At 50.6% G+C, this 25,509-nt stretch overlaps 1 long non-coding RNA gene across 2 annotated transcripts in view; it reads left to right on the plus strand.

The window, feature by feature from the left end:
- Positions 1 to 25,509, plus strand: part of LOC126998085 (uncharacterized) — an 86,232-nt gene that overhangs the window by 47,198 nt on the left and 13,525 nt on the right. For both annotated transcript variants that reach the window (XR_007752627.1, XR_007752626.1), the window contains exon 2: positions 187 to 389. This is a non-coding gene — a long non-coding RNA (uncharacterized LOC126998085). The remainder of the gene's footprint in view (positions 1 to 186; positions 390 to 25,509) is intronic.

Genomic DNA, 25,509 nt, shown 5'->3' on the forward strand with positions numbered 1-25,509 from the left:
TGCGCGTTTAACATCATTGCCTTCAACTTTTATATATGCGTTTTGTCGTAAGAATGCTTTAACGAGGTAAATCCCGCCAGACGAGTTGAGCTAACGAGGAAAACTATATTCGGAGCATCGCACGCTTGGGTCGAAGCGCCGAAATAAGACTCGGAGCGGCTTCACGGCAATTGTTCATCATTTTAGGGGAGGCGGAGGCGGAGGAAGAGGAAGAGGATCAAGTGGAGGAAGATGTCGGACGTGCTGCGCCTGTGTCCTGCTTCCTAGTGTTTTATTGACCCTTAGTGTGCTTTGTTGTGACCTTCCCTTCGTCTGCGTGACCTTCCCTTCGTCTGCGTGACCTTTCCTTCGTCTCCGTGACCCTGAGAACCACCGGGAAGATCCTGAAGGTGAGGACTGTGTGTGTGTGTGTGTGTGTGTGTGTGTGTGTGTGTGTGTGTGTTGACAGCAAGAGATTCAGCTCAAGGACAAAACACAAAAACAACAACAACAAAAAAGCCCACTGGACCCTGCTCCGAAACAAAGAAAAAAGAACGAGAGGTCAGAAGAGAGGTCAATATCGGGTGGAGGGAGAGGGGTCCTGATACTCTCCCCTTTAATGAGTTCAAGTCGTAGGCAGGAGGAAATACAGACGTGTGTGTGTGAGGGGGGGGGGGGTCTGCGGTAGCCTGGCCTGGTCACTGGGTTGGTTGGTGTTCCCGTCATGTATTTATTAGTTCAATTTGCGCCTTTAAATGGTTGTAATAATGGCGGTCGTAATGATAGTAATAATAGCACCCTGATCTTTATGTCTGTCCGCCGTTGTGATCGCTGCCAACGTTATCATTCGCGTTGTTGTTATTGCTTTTTTTTTGGCCCGATGATCGCGATGGTCGCTTATCGTGTTTTATGGAATTAGCCTTTTAGCACGGAGATGTATTGGCGGGTGTTGCGTCCATGTGTAGTTGGCGGCGTTATGGTGACGGGGACAACTTTTCATAATCCGCGGAACATAAGCGTCGGTGTGATGTTTTTTGTTTTTTTGAGTCGTAAGGTTTGTTCTCGTGTGTCCTGTCAGTCGAAAATTTGGGACAGCACGGCGTTTCAAGTCTCAGTAAGCAGGAATAAAGTCGTTAGGGTATTTGAGTGTGTTCCGTCAGTTGAATTCCAATGTCAGCAGGGCGTTTCAAGTCTCAGTAAGCAGGAATAAAGTCGTTAGGGTATTTGAGTGTGTTCCGTCAGTTGAATTCCAATGTCAGCAGGGCGTTTCAAGTCTCGGTAAGCAGGAATAAAGTCGCAAGGGTATTTATGTGAGTGTTCCGTCAGTCGAATGGGGTGAAAGGGTTAGATTTAGAGGTGGTTGCAGGGGTTTAAGATGTCTTGGTTGATAATACTAATGGCAGCACGGTGTTTGAAGTCTAAATATAGCAGTGATCAATTCAAGAGATGTCTTACGATTTATATTTGTCAATGTTTTTACTTCTGGTTGTGATCTCGAGGTAACACACTGAAATACCTTATTGATTCAAGTTTTCAATCTCCGCGGAATTACAGTGTCGTGTGGTGGTGCATTAATTCATATATTTAAGTTATCTAAGTTGAAATTGAGTTAAAACAATAAACTGGATAACGCTGACGGGAGATTGAGGTAAAGCAAAACAAAGCAGAGAATAGAAAGAAAACGGGAGTACTGTAACAAAAGGGTGGAGGGGGTACTACGGGGAAACATACATACATCGGCGTCGGTAATTGAACTTCTCATTAACGTGTCATAAATAAGATCGACGTGAGTGTTATGTGTTTTATGCTTATCCCTGTATTAGTGTTGTCGTGGATCATTGGTTGCGTTGCCCGGCTGTTTGACGCGCGGGGAAAAAAACAGAAAAAAGTTAAAAGGAAATCTGACGTGAACTAATGTCGCAAAATTTCTCTTGATAGATGAATGTGAGAGAGAGAGAGAGAGAGAGAGAGAGAGAGAGATAAATGTATTGGATTAAAAATGACAAAGCGAGGAAAAATGAGAAAAAGAGCCAACAAAACACATTTCAGAGAGAGAGAGAGAGAGAGAGAGAGAGAGAGAGAGAGAGAGGCACTGTGACTTATAATAGTACTCGCGTTTTCTCTAATTTTCATTATTCTAGCTTAGTTATTTTCACCGGGCGATACATTGTTATTCAGGCAGGTTATTTCACGCCCTTATTACTGCAGTTCCTCTTTGTTGACCTCCTCCTCCTCCGCTTTTGTGTTCACTAACGAATGGCACCACGGCTTCTGAATTCTAAATAAAGTTATATCAAAGTCGGTATATTTTTGTACGTTCTGTTAATCAAATATTAAACTTTCATCAAAGTCATGGGTATATTTTTTTCTACGTTCTCTCGGTCAGATATTAATGACAGTACGGAGTTTCAAGTCATAAAAAGCAGGAATAATTTGGTGAAGGTATTAATTTTTTTATGTAGTTCTCTGTGAGTCAAATAATAATAACAGCCGAGCGTTTCAGGTCCTAAAAATAGAAATAGGATAGGGAAGGTATTTTTCATGCAGAGTTCTGTAAGATACTAATGACACGCGCGTTACAAATCATTAAAAAAAACCCCAGTCGTGTGGGTAGTAATTTTAAGGTTCTGTCACTCAAATAGTAAAGATATCATGGCGTTTGAAGCACCAAAGGGCCAACGGTTCGGAGATGAGCATTACAGCCACGCGCAGCCATAGTGTCTGCACCCACCTTTAGTCCTCTACCTTACCTTTTTTCATGGCGTTTCAGGTCATAGAAAGTAAGAATAGAGTGGTGAAAATAACTTTCGTGTGTCCTGTCAGTCGAAAATTTAGTACAACCGAACGTTACAAGTCATGAAGAAAAGAAAAATAGTCGTGAGTGTATATATATTTTAAGGTTCTGACAGTCAAATAGTAAAAATATCAAGGCGTTTCAAGTCTTTATATATCAACAATAGAGTCGTGAGTGTAATTTTCGCGTGTCCTATCAGTCGAAAATTTAGGACAGGACAACGTTTAGGTCTTGATAAGCAGAAATAGAGTCCCGAGGGTATATATTTTAAGGTTCTGTCAGTCAAATAGTAAAAATATCAAGACGTTTCAAGTCTTTATATATCAACAATAGAGTCGTGAGTGTAATTTTCGTGTGTCCTATCAGCGGAGAATTGGACGGAGTTTCAGGTCATGATAGGCAGGAATAGAGTCGTGAGGGTATATAGGTTAAGGTTCTGACAGTCAAATAGTAAAGATACCACGGCGTTTCAAGTCTTTATATATCAGCAATAGAGTCGTGAGGGTAATTTTCATGTGTCCTATCGGTGGAAATTTTAGGATTGCACGGCGTTTCAGGTCATGATAAACAAGAATAGTCGCGAGGGTTTATATTTTAAGGTTCTGTCAAATAGTAAAGATACCACGGCGTTACAATATCAACAGTAGAGTCATGAGAGTAATTTGCGTGTGTCCTATCAGCGGAGAATTTAGGATTGCACGGCGTTTCAGGTCATGATAAGCAGGAACAGAGTCGCAGGGTATTTATTTGAGCGTGTTCTGTCAGTCGCATACTAATGGCAGCGCGGCGTTTCAAGTCTAAATATAGCAGCGATCGATTCAAGAGGATGTTTTATGTTTTATCAGCCGGTTTTTGGGATAAATAGTGGAGAGTTGATATAAATAGACGTGTGTTTTTAGGTTATTCAATTTTTATTTGGAAATTCGGCTTTTTTCGGTATTTGTTCTATAATCATGCGTCTTTTTAGTATGTTTTAGTGTGATGCTTACGACCCCTGCACTTCACTTTACCTTGATTGAGTTCATGCATTTGAATTTTATATATATATATATATATATATATATATATATATATATATATATATATATATATATATATATATATATATATATATATATATATATATATTTTTCTCTCTCTCTCTCTCTCTCTCTCTCTCTCTCTCTCTTTCGCAGCTTATGCAATTCAAGCACACTACTTCTTATGCGCGCGCGCGCGCGCGCACACACACACACACACACACACACACACACACACACACACACACACACACACACTCTCTCTCTCTCTCTCTCTCTCTCTCTCTCTCTCTCTCTCTCTCTCTCTCTCTCGTAAGAATCCCTGTGCTGCACCGCCTCCCTCAGCCTGGCCCTCCCCGGTAGCCACTCTTGCCTGGCGCTCGTATCCCCCCGGCGTGCGTTGAGCCTCGTCCGCGACCCAGTCAAGCGGCGGCACGAGAGCTCCCATTGAGGTTCTGAGGATGCCGCCGCTGCCGTCGCCTCCATCAGAGTATTGAACGCGAAACCTTGGATGTCAGAACGCTGGACTAGTTTCGGAGTCTTTTGAGCGGGAGGTATAGTTTTTTTTCTTCTCTTTTCTCTCTTTCTCTTTGCCTGGTCGATGTGTTGGTGCTGTAGGGTTTGAAGGTTAGAATGTGACCTTTATTTCAATATTTGGCACTATTTCTTTCCTTCCTTCCTTCGTTTCTTTTCTTCATGTACTTTCCTTTCCTTCAGTAGCTAGGCGATGTGTTGGTAGGATGTGACGTGGGTTGTAGGGTTTGAAGGTTAGAATGTGACCTTTTACTTCAATATTTGCCACTATTTCTTTCCTTCCTTCCTTCGTTTCTTTTCTTTCTTCATGTACTTTCCTTTCCTTCTGTATCTGGGCGATGTGTTGGTAGGATGTGTCGTGTGTGTTGTAGGGTTTGTAGGGAAGAATGTGACCTTTTACTTCAATATTTGCCACTATTTCTTTCCTTCCTTCCTTCGTTTCTTACCTTTCTCTATTTATTTTCCTTTCCTTCAGTAGCTAGGCGATGTGTTGGTAGGATGTGACGTGGGTTGTAGGGTTTGAAGGTTAGAATGTGACCTTTATTTCAATATTTGCCACTATTTCTTTCCTTCCTTCCTTCGTTTCTTACCTTTCTCTATTTATTTTCCTTTCCTTCAGTAGCTGGGCGATGTGTTGGTAGAATGTGACGTGTTGTAGGGTTTGTAGGTTAGAATGTGACCTTTTCTTCACTGTTTTCCATCATTTCTTTCCATCCTTCGTTTCTTCTCTTCCTTCATCCCCTTTCCTTATCCTATCTTTTTCCTAATCCCTGGCAATCTGAAATACGCAATAACTAGTCGTTGGAATGGTAAGATGTGGTGTGTATGGGACCTTCAACATTCTCCATTACCTCTTTCCTTTCTTCATGTACTTTCCTCTCCCTTTCTTTTTTCTATCCCCTCACAATCTGACACCTGCAGTAGCTAGTCGATGTAATGTTTGAATGTTTAGTGTGTTGTAGGATTTCCAGGCTAGAATGGGACCTTTACTTCACTGTTTTTAACTATCTCCTCCTTTCTTCATGCACTCGTACTCGTATGGAGTGTGTCATCTGTGGGGGGGGCTCCTCACACACAGCTCTGACTGGAGGAGAGGAGGCTAAGGCTCTCTTCATCTCATCAGCATCTCTCCTCCTTTACTTCTACCTCTTAAATCTCGCCTGCTTTCTTCCTTCTATCTTCTATCTTCTATCGATATTTCCACTGCTGACTGCTCCTGCGAATACTAACCCTCTGCCCCCTGCACCTCACTCCCCCTCATGCTCATCCCTACTCACTGGTCCTCCTTATATACTTTTAATTAACTTCATCTTTCATTCATCCCATCTTCCTCTAAACTCTGGACTTCTCTTCATTTCCTCCATATTCCCGACCTAAACCTCTTCCTCCAGCAAGAGACTTCCTCCTCTCAAGACCCAAACTCCAGGACCTCCTTTTCCAAGATCCCTTCTTTATTTCTTTTTTTTTTCTTTAGGAGTTTTTTTTTTTTTTTTTTTTTTTGCTTTTTTGCTTTTTGCTGTTTTTTGTTGTGTGTAAAAAAAAAAAAAAACTTCCCTTACAGTTTCATTTTCTTTTCCCTGACAATCGGAAACACAGAGTAGCTTGTCGTTGTAATGGAAAGATGTTCGTGTGTTGTACGGTTCTGAGGGTAGAATGGGAGCTATTTTTTTTGTTTGTTTTTACAGCAGAGGAATCAGTTCAAGGGCATAAAAAAAAGGAAAAAATGTGAAAAAATAGCCCGCTACTCACTGGTCCTATTATATTTTACCTATTATGTTATACTTCACTATTTTCCACTACCTCCTTCCTTCTCTCATTCATGCGCTCTCCTACCCCTTTCACTTTTCTATTCCCTGACATTCGGGAGTACGCAGTAGCTAGTCACTGTAAAAGTAAGATGTAGCGTGTATTGCAGTAGCTTTTCGAGGCTAAAAAAATACTATATTCTGTTTGATGATAACTTAAGAGGACGGTGCAACGTTAGCATATCACGGAAGATGTGTTAAGTGTATAGCTGATGGTGGTATTGGGTTCCGCAAAAAAGACAGGCTATGCTTTGAAATGACCCAAGGAAACATTAATACATTGTGAGTGTGATAGTGAGTGATAGTGGAGAATGAGAGTTTGTATGTAAATGAGTGATAGTGATAGTGAATGATAGTGAATGATAATGGAGTATGAGAGTTTGTATGTAAGTAATAGTGAAAGATTGTGAGTGAGTGAAAGAGCGAATGGTAAGGAATTCAACAAAGTGACGGATAGACTTGGCCTGCTGATAGTGGTAAAACGTTCCGCAAAAAAGACGAGTATGTATATTGTGAAAGAGAAGGATCTGTACGTAGCCAATGGTAATAGATTCCACAGAGAGACAGACAAACGTGTGAGAATAGTTTGAAAGGGATGGATCTGTACGTGAAAGGAAACCCATGATGTTCTTAAAAGATTATATAGAGTAAGAAAAAAGTAGCTTATAGTTTATAGACGAGTACCTTTCAGTCAATAAACCACTGAATAAATAGATAGATAGATAGATAGATAGATATAGAGAAGAAAGGAAAGACAAAAGAAAAGGGAAGAAAAGAGAAGAGAAGAGAGAAGAAAAGGAAATAAAATAAAAGAAAGGAGTGAAAAGAAAAGATAAAAGGAACGAAAAGAGAATAGAGAAATACCTTCACCCGTTCCCACCTCCTCTCTCCTGCCTTCACGCACTTTCCTCTCCTCTCCCTGACAAACGAAAGCCGGCAGTGAATTAGTCAAGGATAGATTAACTCGAGGACAAAAGGATGAACAGAGAGAAAGGAAAAAGAAAACGAAGAAGAAGAAGAATTGGCCGCCTACTCAACCTCTCTACATCCCTCCATTCATCGTCAGCTGCGCCATTGAAAAGCGGAGGGAAATTATACCATTTAAATTTCCATTCTTTAATTAGCGGTTTTCCATTTGCAATCCCGAATTATGGATGCCGCCGCTGGTCCTGTTGTTGTCGTCATTGCTTTGCTTACTGGTGGTGGGTGGGTGGGTGGGTGGAGGCGGAGGTGGTGGTGGCCGGTGGACTGACGTTGCGGTATAAGCCATGTGGGTGTAAATCGCGCGTGGGCTGTCGTAAATATCCTTATTACGCGATTTCCAAATTTCCATGGCAGTCGCAGGATAGTCGATGTACGATTATAATGTCGTTCCTCTTTTGCCGGAGAATGAGGGATGGGAAATTCCGGCCATGACAATACTCTCTTTTATATCCCCGAGTGTGATTGTGTCTCTCTCTCTCTCTCTCTCTCTCTCTCTCTCTCTCTCTCTCTCTCTCTCTCTCTCTCTCTCTCTCTCTCTCTCTCTCTCTCTCTCTCTCTCTCTCTCTCAAGCGTGTTTTTTCGCTCTTTTCTCATTTTTTACCTCATTCGGTCTGTTTTTTTTTTTAATCCAATAGATCCCATTCAGTTGATATACTCTCCAATCCCCCCCCCCCCCTCTCTCTCTCTCTCTCTCTCTCTCTCTCTCTCTCTCTCTCCTATTCTTTACTGTTTCTGAGGGAGCATTTTCGTGGCTGGCTGGTTGGTTGGCTGGCAGCGTCCCATGAAAAGTGTTCGAGTTTTTGTTGATCGCTTGCATAGTTGATGGGAGAGAGAAAATATGCGAAACTTTGTCCAGAAGGCGAGAGAGAGAGAGAGAGAGAGAGAGAGAGAGAGAGAGAGAGAGAGAGAGAGAGAGAGAGAGAGAGAGAGAGAGAGAATATCAATTGACTGGGATCTATTGGATTAATAAAAAAAAAACATAGTTGCATAGTCGATGGGAGAGAAAAAATATGCGAAACTTCGTTCAGAAGGTGTGTGTGAGAGAGAAGAGAGAAGAAAGAAGAGAGAAAGAGAGAAGAGAGAGTTGGGAAGGGGTCGTAGTTCCTGATAAGGGGAAGCCAGCCTAAACTTTGAGCCGGAGAGAGTCAGACAGACAGACAGACGAGAAGACAGACACAGACAGAGACAATCCCAACCAGAGAGAGATTGAAACAGACTAACAGACAGACTAACGACAAACAGACAAACACGGACTAGAAAGCAAAGGTCAAAAAGAAGAGCGACGAGAGGAAAGAGGGGACCAAAAGAGTGTGTGTGTGTGTGAGAGAGAGAGAGAGGGAGAGAGGGAGAGAGAGGGAGAGGGAGAGCCGAAGAGTGGGGTTCCAGGAAAGAGAGTAAAGGATCTCGGAAAGGGAAATGAATAGAAATGGTTGAGAGGGGGACGGAGTGGGGAGAAAGGGATTAGAAGAAAGAAGAATAAGAGGAGGAGGAGGAGGATGAAGAGTGGTGGTGGAGGAGGAGAAAATGGAGGGGAGGAGGAAAAAGAGAAGAATTTGGAGGAACACAGCATATTTTTATTATTATTCTCTCTCTCTCTCTCTCTCTCTCTCTCTCTCTCTCTCTCTCTCTCTCTCTCTCTCTCTCTCTCTCTCTCTCTCTCTCTCTCTCTCTCTCTCTCTCGCTACCGCTACCAATCTGTCTCTATAATTACTCCATCCGTCTTTCATTATCTCGTAATATCCACCTATTTGTCGGAATTTATATATATGTAATTAGATGGGACACAATAACACCCCCACTACCACCAATGACATCCCCCCCCCCCCTCTACCACCACCACCACCACCATCGCCACCCTTTCAGACACGGGCCGCAGCCGTTCCCTTTCCTCGCCGTCGCCTCCCTTCGTAATCATCTTTTCACGTGTATAAATTTACGGTCTTCAGCTTGCCAGTGGTGGAGGGCTGAGAGCTTCCCGCGTGCATCATTACTGCCTCCAACACCCCCTTCCTCAAACCCCCCATTCCTCCTCCGCCTCCTCCTCCTCCTCCTCCTCCTCCTCCTCCTCCTCCTCCTCCTCCTCCTCCTCCTCCTCCTCCTCCTCCTCCTCCCTCTCCTCCCCCTCCCTTATCCGTCTTAACTGAACGCCGTGGACGAGAATCCCAACAGAGATTTGTCATTTTCTTAAAGCTGTGAGAGATTCGCGTAATGAGACGAGACCGAAGGGAGAGTACAAGTGAAAGGGAGAGTTGAGAGGAGGGCGGGAGAGTAGAAAGCATGAAGGGAGAGGAGCAAAGAGAAAGTAGATGAAGAGAAGGGAAAAGAGTGAAGGGAGAGAAGATAAAGCGAAGGGAGGATAGAGAGAGTGAAGAGAGAATGGAAAGGATGGAGGGAGAATGTATTAAGTAAAGAGACTGAGGAGGAAGTGAAGGGAAAGTAGGAAGGAAAGGAAGGTGGAAAGATGTAAAAGAAATTAAGAATGAAGGGAGGATGGAGGAAAGTAGAGGGAGAGTAGAGAGAATAAAAGGAAGGTAGAGGAAGTTAAAAGAGAAGAGAATATACGGAGAACAGAGAGGAGGGAAGGGAGAGGAAAGGGAGAGTGAAGAGGGAGTGAAGAGGAAGCAAAGAAAAGACAGAGGAAATTATGGAAAGTAGTATTGGAGAGAAGAAAAAGAGTAAAGGGAAAACAAAGTAAAGGGAGAGGAAAGGGAGAGTGAAGAGAGGGAGTAAAGGGAAAACAGGAAAGTAAAGGGAGAGAAAAGGGAGAGTGAAGAGAGGGATTACAGGGAGTGAAGGGAAAACATTGGAAAGTAAAGGGAGAGGAAAGGGAGAGTGAAGAGAGGGAGTGAAGTGGAAGTTAGGCTGCGAGGGAAAGGTGAGGCGAGGCAGGTGTAGGTCAGGTAAGAGTGAGCCTGAGCCGTGTGTGTGTACGTAGGTGTTGAGGGGAGCCGGGGTGAATTAATTGTGTTTGCGATGCAGGAAAACTTAAAAGGTGGGCTTGTGAATTAATTTGAATAGAGAGCAGGGCGTGGAGGGGGACGAAGCTGAGGTATATTGTGGACTTTTTCCCTTGTGTAACCCATAGCGCGGGTAGGCTTTCTTGAGTGGCCATATAGAGTAGTTGACCCCAAGTTGTTAGTGGCACGGGTGAATTTATTTATAGTGGCCGCGTAGAGGGGGACGTGACTGAAATATATTGACTTTCTCCTCTGTGTGACCCATAGCGCGGGTAGGCTTTCTTGAGTGGCCGTATAGAGTAGTTGGCCCCAAGCTGTTAGTGGCGCGGTTGAATTTTTTTTATAGTGATCTCCGGGATATTTAACTTATGATACGACTCTTCGCTTAGCTCTTTCTGCTCCTCCCCATGCTTCTTTTGTCTGAAATAATTGAAGTGAGGGTTGATTAATGACCCCTGCTGCCCCATTGTGTTAGGGAACAGGAAAATTTAAGAAGTAAGGTTATAAATGATCAGGAACCGTGTGCAGAGGGTGTAGAGGGTCACTAAATTGTCTATGAGGTGTGAAAACGGTCAAAGAGTAATGTTCCAGATGGTTGAAAGCAGTATGAATATCTTAATGGAAATCGGGAAGAGTTAATATATAGGGATAATTACATAGAAAAAGGTTCACGCAAGTTCTAAGTGGTGAAAAGTGTCTGGGTCGTATTACTAAACATTTCGTCGCCCAAGTTCACCTATTTGACAAGGCTTTCGTAGGAGTTTGGGACATTTCCAGGGGTAGTTTTATGACCCTGGTGGTAGTTTGACACTTCTTCTGTACTGTGAACCTAAAGAAACACTCACTGGAACCCGACTGACCCCCTCTTTGACATTTAGAAATAGTTGATGTTAGAAGCGAAAATGTCTTATAATACAAACCTCTGTCTCCTGGTGTGCTTCTCTAGATTGAAATTATTAAAGTAAGGGTTGACTGATAGCCTCTGCCTCTCCAGTGTATTAAAGGGACAGGAGAGGACAGGTAAACTAACGAAGTGAGGTTATGAATGTTCAGAAATGGTGTGCAAGGTGTTAAGGTGAGCTGGTGTGAACTGATTGCCTGTGTAAAGTGTAAAAAAGGTAGAAAGTTAAAGTTGTGCATTCCAGTGTTTTAAAGGGACAGGAGAGTACTGTTAATTTTAAGAAGTGAGGTTATAAATGATCAGAAATGATGTATATGGCATGTAAAGGTAAGGTAGTGTGATCAAATTGTCTATATAAAGTGTAAAAAAGGTAAAAATCTCAAAGTTGCGAAGGGATAAAGAAATAGTTAAATCGTATAAGTAACCCAATACGTAAAAAATAAACAATTAAAGTTATTGGTGGTAAAGAACGTTTGTGATAAGTTGAGATTGACGTGGAACGATGAGTAGGGTGCAGAAAGTTGAGGGAAAAGTTACTCAAAGCTCTAGGTATGTTTTTTATAGCGTAGTTTAGGTTTCGGGTATATGTATAATGTGTAGTGCAAGTTTAAGAAAGTTGAGGGGAAAGTTACTAAAAGCTCTAGGTGTTTTTATAGCGTAGTTTAGGTTCTAAGTATAAGTATAATGTGTAGTGCAAGTTTTAAGTATATACGTGTGTAGTGTTGGTTCAATGTGTATGCGTAGAGAAAGTAGATGAAATAAAGAGAAAGGAGCGAAGGGAGAGAAGATAAAGCGGAGAGAGGGTAGAGAGAGCGAAGAAAGAATGGAAAGGATTAAGGGGAAAATATATGAAGTAGAGAGACGGAGGAGGAAGTGAAGTGAAAGAAGTAGTGAAAGGAGAGTAAAGGGAGAGTAGCAAGAGGGAAAAGAAAGGAGGAGTGAAAGGAGAAGAGAGAGGAGAGTAAAAGGAGGGAAACTGAAGAGAAAATAATGGAAGTAAAGAGTAGATAATGTGGTGTAGATTCTAACGTCGTTGTTCTTTGACGCTTCCTTCTCTCACACCAATAATTTCTAAAGGCCAAAAAAAAGAAGGTAAGCGCTTCCTCACGAGTGCCTCTCTTCGTTCATGGTGCGGAGGCTTTGTCAAACTACCACCAGGGTCATCAAACTACCCATGGAAATGCCCACTAATGCTACGAAAGCCTTGTTAAATGTGTGTGCTTGGACGCCGAAAGGTTCCAGAATATGACCTTCAGTATCTGTGTAGTGTGTGTGGTGCAGGTACACATTGCAATATTCTTTTAGATAGCTTGGCTTGAATAACCGTAATCATCATGGATACAGAAAACACAATCACATCAAAAGAGACAGAGTTTGGTGAGGAGACTAGCCATCAAGAATCACTTTTTACCCCTGCACATGTCGAACAGGTGGTGAGTTATCCAATTAGTTTTGTCATTTATGCAAATCATTTTGAACTTAAACCTTAAGCTCAAAGGTTATCTATCTTGAATAAGTACCTTATTATTATTTGAAATACATTTTCTTGGCCTTTTGCCTGTGTAATAACACAGATCTAATAATTCCTACCTCCTTGTATCTATGTGTGCACATGTTTTCTATTGCAATCCATATCATTAGTTAAATCCAATGGATCATCCATTCCTCCAAACCCCTAAACCTTCAATCAATAGGCAGCTCTACATTAACTGATTTGCCTTTATTTACCCGCGAGGCCACAGTGATGGAGCGCCTCGTCGGTCAGGCATGGTAATGGTGGGCTTGTTTAAGCAATCGTCTGGTCCAGTGACGGAGCGACGGTCAATCTGTAATGAATGTATAATAAGTGAGGCCGAGCGAGGAGCGGAGGGCAGAGGGCGAAGGGGACGGCATGCGATAAAGGAGCATGAGGCGGAGAGAACAGTGTGTGTGTGTGTGTGTGTGTGTGTGTGTGTGAGTGACGAGGAGCATAAGCTGGAAAGCACGTTGTGTGTGTGTGAGTGTGTAACGTCACTTTTTGTATTTGATCCCTAAATAAATCAGCAGCTCAAGCAAACGGTGCACGCATCGCGTGCCTGGTGGCAGGCCTGGCGGTATGCTGCCTGCTATGAGGCCCCGCGCGCAGCACCTCTAAGGTGCTAGAGATGCGGCGGGCGTGGGAGGCCGCGGGCCCCCACACGAGCCTCCTGGGGAGGGTGCGGGGCCGCCTGGCCGAGGCCTCGTGGCTTGGGCCCATACGCCCGGCGCCTCCACGGGACCCGCTCTCCAAGTGCGGCCTGTTGCCCTTCGGCAGTCCCGGCGCCGGCGGGCTGCGGGAGGCCCTGTGGCTCATGGACCACGCACGGGGAAGTCTGGACTGCCTGGAACGCCAGGTCGAGCTGTCCTCGCCGAGCACGAGGCGCTGGTGGGCAGACTCCAGGTGGTCGCGGACTGGAGCCTCATCCTCATCCTGCTGGCCCTCCTAGCGGAGTGCAGCAACTTGGTGCGGAAAAGCAGGACGCGGCAGAGCCAGCCGCGGGAAAAGAAAAGACTCCCTGCTTCAGGGGAGCCAGTGGCCTTGCAGGAGGCACCCCTTGCACGGGCCCGGTCACCTAAGGCGGAGCAACCGGGAGAGGAGGCGTCCCTCCCCACCGAAACTGCCGGGGTAGTGCCTGAGCCAGTGCCCGTCGTGTCCTGAGCCAGTGCCCGTCGTGTCCTGAGCCAGTGCCCGTCGTGTGCTGAGCCAGTGCCCGTCGTGTGCTGAGCCAGTGCCCGTCGTGTGCTGAGCCAGTGCCCATTGTGTACTGAGCCAGTGCCCGTCGTGTGCTGAGCCAGTGCCCGTCGTGTGCTGAGCCAGTGCCCGTCGTGTGCTGAGCCAGTGCCCGTCGTGTGCTGAGCCAGTGCCCGTCGTGTGCTGAGCCAGTGCCCGTCGTGTGCTGAGCCAGTGCCCGTCGTGTCCTGAGCCAGTGCCCGTCGTGTGCTGAGCCAGTGCCCGTCGTGTGCTGAGCCAGTGCCCGTCGTGTCCTGAGCCAGTGCCCGTCGTGTCCTGAGCCAGTGCCCGTCGTGTGCTGAGCCAGTGCGCTACGTGTCCTGAGCCAGTGCCCGTCGTGTCCTGAGCCAGTGCCCGTCGTGTCCTGAGCCAGTGCCCGTCGTGTCCTGAGCCAGTGCCCGTCGTGTGCTGAGCCAGTGCGCGTCGTGTCCTGAGCCAGTGCCCGTCGTGTGCTGAGCCAGTGCCCGTCGTGTGCTGAGCCAGTGCCCGTCGTGTCCTGAGCCAGTGCCCGTCGTGTGCTGAGCCAGTGCCCGTCGTGTCCTGAGCCAGTGCCCGTCGTGTGCTGAGCCAGTGCCCGTCGTGTCCTGAGCCAGTGCCCGTCGTGTCCTGAGCCAGTGCCCGTCGTGTGCTGAGCCAGTGCCCGTCGTGTCCTGAGCCAGTGCCCGTCGTGTCCTGAGCCAGTGCCCGTCGTGTCCTGAGCCAGTGCCCGTCGTGTCCTGAGCCAGTGCCCGTCGTGTGCTGAGCCAGTGCCCGTCGTGTCCTGAGCCAGTGCCCGTCGTGTCCTGAGCCAGTGCCCGTGGTGTCCTGAGCCAGTGCCCGTGGTGTCCTGAGCCAGTGCCCGTCGTGTCCTGAGCCAGTGCCCGTCGTGTGCTGAGCCAGTGCCCGTCGTGTCCTGAGCCAGTGCCCGTCGTGTGCTGAGCCAGTGCCCGTCGTGTGCTGAGCCAGTGCCCGTCGTGTCCTGAGCCAGTGCCCGCCGTGTCCTGAGCCAGTGCCCGTCGTGTCCTGAGCCAGTGCCCGTCGTGTGCTGAGCCAGTGCCCGTCGTGTCCTGAGCCAGTGCCCGTCGTGTGCTGAGCCAGTGCCCGTCGTGTCCTGAGCCAGTGCCCGTCGTGTGCTGAGCCAGTGCCCGTCGTGTCCTGAGCCAGTGCCCGTCGTGTGCTGAGCCAGTGCCCGTCGTGTCCTGAGCCAGTGCCCGTCGTGTCCTGAGCCAGTGCCCGTCGTGTGCTGAGCCAGTGCCCGTCGTGTCCTGAGCCAGTGCCCGTCGTGTCCTGAGCCAGTGCCCGTCGTGTCCTGAGCCAGTGCCCGTCGTGTCCTGAGCCAGTGCCCGTCGGGTGCTGAGCCAGTGCCCGTCGTGTCCTGAGCCAGTGCCCGTCGTGTGCTGAGCCAGTGCCCGTCGTGTCCTGAGCCAGTGCCCGTCGTGTGCTGAGCCAGTGCCCGTGGTGTCCTGAGCCAGTGCCCGTGGTGTCCTGAGCCAGTGCCCGTCGTGTGCTGAGCCAGTGCCCGTGGTGTCCTGAGCCAGTGCCCGTGGTGTCCTGAGCCAGTGCCCGTCGTGTCCTGAGCCAGTGCCCGTCGTGTCCTGAGCCAGTGCCCGTCGTGTCCTGAGCCAGTGCCCGTCGTGTCCTGAGCCAGTGCCCGTCGTGTCCTGAGCCAGTGCCCGTCGTGTCCTGAGCCAGTGCCCGTCGTGTGCTGAGCCAGTGCCCGTCGTGTCCTGAGCCAGTGCCCGTCGTGTCCTGAGCCAGTGCCCGTCGTGTCCTGAGCCAGTGCCCGTCGTGTGCTGAGCCAGTGCCCGTCGTGTGCTGAGCCAGTGCCCGTCGTGTCCTGAGCCAGTGCCCGTCGTGTGCTGAGCCAGTGCCCGTCGTGTGCTGAGCCAGTGCCCGTCGTGCTGAGCCAGTGCCCGTCGTGTCCTGAGCCAGTGCCCGTCGTGTCCTGAGCCAGTGCCCGTCGTGTGCTGAGCCAGTGCCCGTCGTGTGCTGAGCCAGTGCCCGTCGTGTCCTGAGCCAGTGCCCGTCGTGTCCTGAGCCAGTGCCCGTCGTGTCCTGAGCCAGTGCCCGTCGTGTCCTGAGCCAGTGCCCGTCGTGTCCTGAGCCAGTGCCCGTCGTGTCCTGAGCCAGTGCCCGTCGTGTCCTGAGCCAGTGCCCGTCGTGTCCTGAGCCAGTGCCCGTCGTGTCCTGAGCCAGTGCCCGTCGTGTCCTGAGCCAGTGCCCGTCGTGTGCTGAGCCAGTGCCCGTCGTGTGCTGAGCCAGTGCCCGTCGTGTGCTGAGCCAGTGCCCGTCGTGTCCTGAGCCAGTGCCCGTCGTGTCCTGAGCCAGTGCCCGTCGTGTCCTGAGCCAGTGCCCGTCGTGTGCTGAGCCAGTGCCCGTCGTGTGCTGAGCCAGTGCCCGTCGTGTCCTGAGCCAGTGCCCGTCGTGTCCTGAGCCAGTGCCCGTCGTGTCCTGAGCCAGTGCCCGTCGTGTCCTGAGCCAGTGCCCGTCGTGTCCTGAGCCAGTGCCCGTCGTGTCCTGAGCCAGTGCCCGTCGTGTCCTGAGCCAGGGCCCGTCGTGTCCTGAGCCAGGGCCCGTCGTGTCCTGAGCCAGTGCCCGTCGTGTCCTGAGCCAGTGCCCGTCGTGTCCTGAGCCAGTGCCCGTCGTGTCCTGAGCCAGTGCCCGTCGTGTCCTGAGCCAGTGCCCGTCGTGTGCTGAGCCAGTGCCCGTCGTGTGCTGAGCCAGTGCCCGTCGTGCTGAGCCAGTGCCCGTCGTGTGCTGAGCCAGTGCCCGTCGTGTCCTGAGCCAGTGCCCGTCGTGTCCTGAGCCAGTGCCCGTCGTGTCCTGAGCCAGTGCCCGTCGTGTGCTGAGCCAGTGCCAGTCGTGTCCTGAGCCAGTGCCCGTCGTGTCCTGAGCCAGTGCCCGTCGTGTCCTGAGCCAGTGCCCGTCGTGTCCTGAGCCAGTGCCCGTGGTGTCCTGAGCCAGTGCCCGTCGTGTGCTGAGCCAGCGCCCGTCGTGTGCTGAGCCAGCGCCCGTCGTGTGCTGAGCCAGCGCCCGTCGTGTGCTGAGCCAGTGCCCGTCGTGTGCTGAGCCAGTGCCCGTCGTGTCCTGAGCCAGTGCCCGGCGTGTGCTGAGCCAGTGCCCGGCGTGTCCTGAGCCAGTGCCCGTCGTGTCCTGAGCCAGTGCCCGTGGTGTCCTGAGCCAGTGCCCGTCGTGTCCTGAGCCAGTGCCCGTCGTGTGCTGAGCCAGTGCCCGTCGTGTCCTGAGCCAGTGCCCGTCGTGTCCTGAGCCAGTGCCCGTCGTGTCCTGAGCCAGTGCCCGTCGTGTCCTGAGCCAGTGCCCGTCGTGTCCTGAGCCAGTGCCCGTCGTGTCCTGAGCCAGTGCCCGTCGTGTCCTGAGCCAGTGCCCGTCGTGTGCTGAGCCAGTGCCCGTCGTGTCCTGAGCCAGTGCCCGTCGTGTCCTGAGCCAGTGCCCGTCGTGTCCTGAGCCAGTGCCCGTCGTGTGCTGAGCCAGTGCCCGTCGTGTGCTGAGCCAGTGCCCGTCGTGTGCTGAGCCAGTGCCCGTCGTGTGCTGAGCCAGTGCCCGTCTTGTGCTGAGCCAGTGCCCGTCGTGCTGAGCCAGTGCCCGTCGTGTCCTGAGCCAGTGCCTGTCGTGTCCTGAGCCAGTGCCCGTCGTGTCCTGAGCCAGTGCCCGTCGTGTCCTGAGCCAGTGCCCGTCGTGTCCTGAGCCAGTGCCCGTCGTGTGCTGAGCCAGTGCCGTCGTGTCCTGAGCCAGTGCCCGTCGTGTCCTGAGCCAGTGCCCGTCGTGTCCTGAGCCAGTGCCCGTCGTGTGCTGAGCCAGTGCCCGTCGTGTGCTGAGCCAGTGCCCGTCGTGGGCTGAGCCAGTGCCCGTCGTGTCCTGAGCCAGTGCCCGTCGTGTCCTGAGCCAGTGCCCGTCGTGTGCTGAGCCAGTGCCCGTCGTGTGCTGAGCCAGTGCCCGTCGTGTGCTGAGCCAGTGCCCGTCGTGTGCTGAGCCAGTGCCCGTCGTGTGCTGAGCCAGTGCCCGTCGTGATCTGAGCCAGTGCCCGTCGTGTGCTGAGCCAGTGCCCGTCGTGTGCTGAGCCAGTGCCCGTCGTGTGCTGAGCCAGTGCCCGTCGTGTGCTGAGCCAGTGCCCGTCGTGTCCTGAGCCAGTGCCCGTCGTGTGCTGAGCCAGTGCCCGTCGTGTGCTGAGCCAGTACCCGTCGTGTGCTGAGCCAGTGCCCGTCGTGTGCTGAGCCAGTGCCCGTCGTGTGCTGAGCCAGTGCCCGTCGTGTGCTGAGCCAGTGCCCGTCGTGTGCTGAGCCAGTGCCCGTCGTGTGCTGAGCCAGTGCCCGTCGTGTCCTGAGCCAGTGCCCGTCGTGTCCTGAGCCAGTGCCCGTCGTGTCCTGAGCCAGTGCCCGTCGTGTCCTGAGCCAGTGCCCGTCGTGTCCTGAGCCAGTGCCCGTCGTGTCCTGAGCCAGTGCCCGTCGTGTCCTGAGCCAGTGCCCGTCGTGTCCTGAGCCAGTGCCCGTCGTGTGCTGAGCCAGTGCCCGTCGTGTCCTGGACCAGTGCCCGTCGTGTCCTGGACCAGTGCCCGTCGTGTCCTGAGCCAGTGCCCGTCGTGTCCTGAGCCAGTGCCCGTCGTGTCCTGAGCCAGTGCCCGTCGTGTCCTGAGCCAGTGCCCGTCGTGTCCTGAGCCAGTGCCCGTCGTGCTGAGCCAGTGCCGTCGTGTCCTGGAGCCAGTGCCCGTCGTGTCCTGAGCCAGTGCCCGTCGTGTCCTGAGCCAGTGCCCGTCGTGTCCTGAGCCAGTGCCCGTCGTGTCCTGAGCCAGTGCCCGTCGTGTCCTGAGCCAGTGCCCGTCGTGTCCTGAGCCAGTGCCCGTCGTGTCCTGAGCCAGTGCCCGTCGTGTCCTGAGCCAGTGCCCGTCGTGTCCTGAGCCAGTGCCCGTCGTGTCCTGAGCCAGTGCCCGTCGTGTCCTGAGCCAGTGCCCGTCGTGTCCTGAGCCAGTGCCCGTCGTGTCCTGAGCCAGTGCCCGTCGTGTCCTGAGCCAGTGCCCGTCGTGTCCTGAGCCAGTGCCCGTCGTGTCCTGAGCCAGTGCCCGTCGTGTCCTGAGCCAGTGCCCGTCGTGTCCTGAGCCAGTGCCCGTCGTGTCCTGGAGCCAGTGCCCTTCGTGTCCAGAGCCAGTGCCCGTCGTGTCCTGAGCCAGTGCCCGTCGTGTCCTGAGCCAGTGCCCGTCGTGTCCTGAGCCAGTGCCCGTCGTGTCCTGAGCCAGTGCCCGTCGTGTCCTGAGCCAGTGCCCGTCGTGTCCTGAGCCAGTGCCCGTCGTGTCCTGAGCCAGTGCCCGTCGTGTCCTGAGCCAGTGCCCGTCGTGTCCTGAGCCAGTGCCCGTCGTGTCCTGAGCCAGTGCCGTCGTGTCCTCAGCCTGTGCCCGTCGTGTCCTGAGCCAGTGCCCGTCGTGTCCTGAGCCAGTGCCCGTCGTGTCCTGAGCCAGTGCCCGTCGTGTGCTGAGCCAGTGCCCGTCGAGTGCTGAGCCAGTGCCCGTCGGGTGCTGAGCCAGTGCCCGTCGGGTGCTGAGCCAGTGCCCGTCGTGTGCTGAGCCAGTCCCCGTGTGCTGAGCCAGTGCCCGTCGTGTGCTGAGCCAGTGCCCGTCGCGTGCTGAGCCAGTGCCCGTCGAGTGCTGAGCCAGTGCCCGTCGCGTGCTGAGCCAGTGCCCGTCGCGTGCTGAGCCAGTGCCCGTCGCGTGCTGAGCCAGTGCCCGTCGCGTGCTGAGCCAGTGCCCGTCGGGTGCTGAGCCAGTGCCTGTCGCGTGCTGAGCCAGTGCCCGTCGCGTGCTGAGCCAGTGCCCGTCGTGCTGAGCCAGTGCCCGTCGCGTGCTGGAGCCAGTGCCCGTCGCGTGCTGAGCCAGTGCCCGTCGCGTGCTGAGCCAGTGCCCGTCGCGTGCTGAGCCAGTGCCCGTCGCGTGCTGAGCCAGTGCCCGTCGCGTGCTGAGCCAGTGCCCGTCGCGTGCTGAGCCAGTGCCCGTCGCGTGCTGAGCCAGTGCCCGTCGCGTGCTGAGCCAGTGCCCGTCGCGTGCTGAGCCAGTGCCCGTCGTGTCCTGAGCCAGTGCCCGTCGTGTCCTGAGCCAGTGCCCGTCGTGTCCTGAGCCAGTGCCCGTCGTGTCCTGAGCCAGTGCCCGTCGTGTCCTGAGCCAGTGCCCGTCGTGTCCTGAGCCATTGCCCGTCGTGTCCTGAGCCAGTGCCCGTCGCGTGCTGAGCCAGTGCCCGTCGTGTCCTGAGCCAGTGCCCGTCGTGTCCTGAGCCAGTGCCCGTCGTGTCCTGAGCCAGTGCCCGTCGTGTCCTGAGCCAGTGCCCGTCGTGTCCTGAGCCATTGCCCGTCGTGTCCTGAGCCAGTGCCCGTCGTGTGCTGAGCCAGTGCCCGTCGTGTGCTGAGCCAGTGCCCGTCGTGTGCTGAGCCAGTGCCCGTCGTGTGCTGAGCCAGTGCCCGTCGTGTCCTGAGCCAGTGCCCGTCGTGTGCTGAGCCAGTGCCCGTCGTGTGCTGACTAATTTGAGCTGGGTTTCAAGTTGTTACCCCATGAGCTGAGCTAGCAAGATTTTTTGGTGCCCATTTTTGGGCTCTGACTAGGGTACCCCACTCCAAAAATATCTGCCATTCGTCATCTTTGATTAAATAAATTAAGCTTATCATATTTTCACTCGTTTCTTATTGTTACCTGTAAAAGCTAAGCTAGCCCAATTTTTCTGTACTTTTTCATGGCCCTCATGGCCACACCCACCAACAGAGGACCGGCAGACGTATATTTCCTTGCAAATTTGCAAGATTGGAGATTCTTGCTGGGCACACCTAATTTTGCTACCTTTCCAGCTACCCTGACCCCTGCGGGCTCCCGGTCTACTAGTTATGTGTGTAAAGTTTAGTGTAGATTATAAGTGTAATTGTATAGCGTGTGTGTGTGTTGTGAAGGTTCTGTGTATGTGTAGAATGTATAGTATGTTTTAAGTATATGTGTATAGTGTAGTGTAGGTTCTAAGTGTGGTGTAAAAATATGATGTGTAGTGCGTGCAGTGTTGGTTATAGGAATGCATTTAGCGTGTGTAGTGTAGGTTTTGATTGTGGGTGAATAGCGTAATGGGACGTAGGTTTTAAATATGTATATAACGTAGTATAGGTCAAACGTATATGTGTAGTATAGGTTAATAGACTGTGTGGTGTGTAGTGTGTGTAGTGTAGCTTCTGAATGTGGGTGAATGGCGTAATGTAGTGTAGGTTTTAAATATGTGTGTATAGCTTAGTATAGATCAAACGTAAGTGTATATTGTCTAGGGGTAATTGAATACAAGGAGTCGAAGGTAAGCGTTGGTGTCGGGAGGGCAAACAGTAAACAGAAGCGGCCGGGAACTGTGTAAAGGGATGTAGCGGCGGCTTTGAATAAATAAAGGAGGCGCAGCTTAGTTGAGAGACACAGATGAATAATGTAGAGGAGACACGCCAAGGAGAGGACGGAGGAACTCGAGAAGGAGGAGAAGGAGGAGGAGAAGATGGAGGAGGAATGGGAGAGCTGTGTGACGAAGAAAAAAGAGGTTGAGGAGAAGAAATATGAAGAGGAGGAAAGGGAGAGTCTCAAGTATATGACGAAGAAAAAAGAGGTTGAGGAGAAGAAATATGAAGAGGAGGAAAGGGAGAGTCTCGAGTATATGACGAAGGAAAAAGAGGTTGAGGAGAAGAAATATGAAGAGGAGGAAAGGGAGAGTCTCGAGTATATGACGAAGAAAAAAGAGGTTGAGGAGAAGAAATATGAAGAGGAGGAAAGGGAGAGTCTCGAGTATATGACGAAGGAAAAAAAGAGGAGAAAGAGAAAAAGGAAAATGACGGAGGAGGAGGTTAAGGGGAGAAGAAAGATGAAGAGGAGGAGGAAAGTGAGAGAGATATACGATGAAAAAGGAGGAAGAAGAGGAGAAAGATGAATAGGAGAAGGAAAGGTAGAGCTGTTTGACGAAGAAAAAGGAGAAAGAGGAGGAGGAAGATGAAGAGGAGAAAAGGGAGAGTTATATGACGAGGAAAAGGAGGAAGAGAGAGAGGAAGATGAAAAGGAGGAGGAAAGGGATAGAGATATGACGAAGAAAAAGGAAGAGAAGAAGGAAGATGAAGAGAAGGAAAGGAAGAGAGATATGACGAAGAAAAGGGAGGTTAAGAGGAGAAGGAAGATGAAGAGGAAGAAAGGGATAGAGAATTGAGGAAAAAAAAAAGAGGAGGATCAGAGGAAGCAGGTATACACGCCGAGGAAATCAAACACAAACACACAAACAAACAAACACACCTGGCTCACTTGACCGGCACAGGTGATCTCTTCTCTCAGGTATTCAATTTAGCACCGCGAACCTGAATGGAAGGCAAGCGTCCCAATTTGTTTATTCAGCTCGTCAAGAAGAAAGGAACTGAAGCACACTCTCTCTCTCTCTCTCTCTCTCTCTCTCTCTCTCTCTCTCTCTCTTTATCTATATCTATCTAACTATCTATCTATCTAATCTCTCTACCGTGCATTTCCTTTCTTTTCCTTTTTTCCCAGTAATCTCAGTCTTAGTAATCTATCTCTATCTCTATTTATCTATCTATTTACCTATTTGTATCTATCTATCTGTCTACTTATCTATCTATCTATCTCTACCATGCATTCCCTTTCTTCCCCTTTTGTCTCAGTAACCCTTTGAACTGATATGCACGCGTTTTCTATTTTTTTCTATATCTATTTACCTATGTGTATCTATCTATCTGTCTTCTTATCTATCTATCTATCTGTATCTTTACCATGCATTCCATTTCTTCCCCATTGTCTCAGTAACCCTTTGAACGAATATGCACGCGTTTTTTAGTTTTCCATTCGCTTAATCATGAAGAGAACACCGACAAAGTGCTCAGTTCGGCGTTTCTAATCGCTTATTGGCAAAATGCACCTCGGCCCGATCCTCCTTTTGCTGTATCTAAACTCCCCTTTCGGCTCCGTCCCGTTGTTACTTTAGTGATGCTCTTGTTCATTTGTCGTCGGGGTACAGGAGCAAACACACAGGCACATGGCACACAGGGAGGGCGAGGTGGAGCGAGTGGGAGTAAAAGGGGGGGGGGAGGGGGGGCGTATACATCCTGGTTCATCCGCGTGGAACAAACAATTTCTAAAGCAATACATATCGGGAATTTATGATGTGTACGTCTCTGGGAATATTGTGTAGGTTATTGTGACCTCTCTCTCTCTCTCTCTCTCTCTCTCTCTCTCTCTCTCTCTCTCTCTCTCTCTGGCAATGCCTCTCGATCTCTCAATTTCTCTCTATCTCTTCCCCTCTTCACTCCATCTCTCCCTCCCTTGTCTCAATGCTTCCCTTTTCTCTCTCCTTCTCTTCCCTCTCCCTTCTTTCATCTCCCTTCTCCCCTTCCTCAGCATCACTTTAGCAGCACCCCGGTCTCAGCACCCCCCTGGACTCTTTCTCTCAGGGGTGAAATCAACTAGGCTAAAAAATTGCATCTGGGACACACTGGCGGGGTGGAGTATTTTGCCTCAAGCTCCCCTGGGAAGAGCTGTCTGCCGGGGGTACATACACAACTTTCCTCACGACTCTTTCTCCCTCTTTTTGTGCCGGAGCTTCCCTGTGTTGTCCCTTGTGTTGTCCTTCTTGTATATTAGAGAAGGCGGTGGAGGGGGAGAAGGGAAGAAAGGGGGCAGGGGTAGGAGAAGGCGGTGGAGGGGGAGAAGGGAAGAAAGAGGGAAGGGGTAGGAGAAGGCGGTGGAGGAGGAGAAGGGAAGAATGGGGGAAGGGGTAGGGGAAGGCGGTGGAGGAGGAGAAGGGAAGAAAGGGGGAAGGGGTAGGGAGAAGGAGGAGGAGGAGGAGGTATAGGAGAATAAGAGAGGAAGAAATAGGAAGGAGTGTAGGTGGACGATGTGGTGTAGGAGGATTAGAAGGAAGAGGAGGAGGAGGAGGAGGAGGGGAAGATAAAGAGGAGAACAACAACTTGGAAAAAAAGAGGAGGAGGTAAAGGAGTTCCTAGAAGACGTAGGAGGAAAAGTACTGGCGTGTGGGAAGAGGAGGAGGAGGAGGAGGATAAATAGTAAAAAAAAAGGAGGAGGAGGAGGAGGAGAAGGGGAAATTCGAAGAAGGCGTAGGAGGAGAGATACAGGTGTGTGTGTGTGTGTGTGTGTGTGTGTGTGTGTGTGTGTGTGTGTGTGTGTGTGTGTGTGTGTGTGTGTGCGTGATTGATAGTTGTGGCAGAGTTAGATGTCCCTGTGGTGTGTGTGTGTGTGTGTCGGTGTGTGTGTGGCGGTGTTTTTTTTACGCTAGAATGACAGTGGTGTGTGTGAGTGGTGTTGGTGTTTGCATTGTGAGTGATAGCGGTAGAGGTGGTGGTGGTTGATGGTGGTGGTGGTGGTGGTGGTTGATGGTGGTGGTGGTGGTGGTGGTTGATGGTGGTGGTGGTGGTGGTGGTGGTGGTTGATGGTGGTGGTGGTGGTGGAGGTGCATGCGAGCCGATTAACAACCATTCTAGTCTCTCTTGAGGTTAACAGATGCGGATGTAATGTATTTTCAGTATATATTTAACCCTCCCCTTCCACCCACCTGCTCCCCCCTTCCTCCACCCCTCCTTCGCCCCTCTCCTTCATCGTACCCGCAACCAAGCCGTCGTTCGTCCTGGGAATACATTAATCATCATCTCATTCGGCGTTTAATCTAGTCTTACCTTTCAAACCGGGGGCCAATCATCCGTTTTCCATCTCGGCTCTCAAAACGTGGCTATAATTACGCCTCACAAAAGCCCAATTAATCCTGTATGCATTACCGACTGGATTCCTTTTTACGGCCCACCATCCTTAGAGAGAGGGAGAGGGAGAGGAAGGTAGGGAGAGAGAGGGAGAGGGAGAGGAAGGTAAGGAGAGAGAGGGAGAGGGAGAGGGAGAGAACTAACAAACCTCCCCTCTCTCCTGATATACACAAGTCATGCATGATTTTTCAGTCAAGAGGGCAAGATAAACTGAGCCTTCTATCCCTTCCCTCGAACCTCTGTGGAGCTATCTGAATACCTCCCTCTCCTTCCCTCCTCCCCTCCCTTTCTTCCTCTCTCCTTCCCTCCCTCCTCTCCTTCCCTCCCTCCCTTCCCTCCCTCTCCCCTCCATCTCCTCTTTCCCTTCCTTCATTTCCTGCCTCATCCTTCCATTCGCCTCTTCAGTCCCCCTCTCCATACATCTCCTTTTCCGGTTCCCTCCTCCTCCTCCTCCTCCTCCTCCTCCTCCTCCTCCTCCATTTCCCCTTATTTGTCGGTTTCTTTTATTACCTCTCTTTCAGTAGCTCCCCTCCCTCCTCCTCTCCTCCTCTGACTCCGATTCCTTCTCTTCATTCTCCCTCCATTGTCATTCTTCTCTCCCGATCCGCCTTCGTTGACGGAGAGAAGTTTGTGTGAGTGTGGAGGAAAATGCAGACGGGAGGACCAGAGATATGCTTTCTTTCCTTATTGACAGCGTTCCTCCTCCTCCTCTTCTTCTTCTTTTTCCTCCTCTTCCTCCTCCTCCTCCTCCTCCTCCTCCTCTTATTCCCCCTCCTCGTCGTCCTCTTTCTCGTCCTCTCTCATAACAATAATACTAATACTAATTCTAATACTAATAATTATACAGTAATAAAAATAATGATGAAAATAATATCAACAAAAACAAGAAGATGAAAAAGTGTAAGAAAAAGAACGAGAACAAGACAAACAAGAAGAACAAAAGCGAGAAAGAACAAGAACAGGAAGTAGAAGCAGAACAAGAAAGAGAACAAGAAGCAGAAAAAAGAACAAAAACGAAAACGAGAAGAAACA

The sequence above is a fragment of the Eriocheir sinensis genome, chromosome 13 (genome assembly GCF_024679095.1).
Source record: "Eriocheir sinensis breed Jianghai 21 chromosome 13, ASM2467909v1, whole genome shotgun sequence".
Taxonomy (NCBI): domain Eukaryota; kingdom Metazoa; phylum Arthropoda; class Malacostraca; order Decapoda; family Varunidae; genus Eriocheir; species Eriocheir sinensis.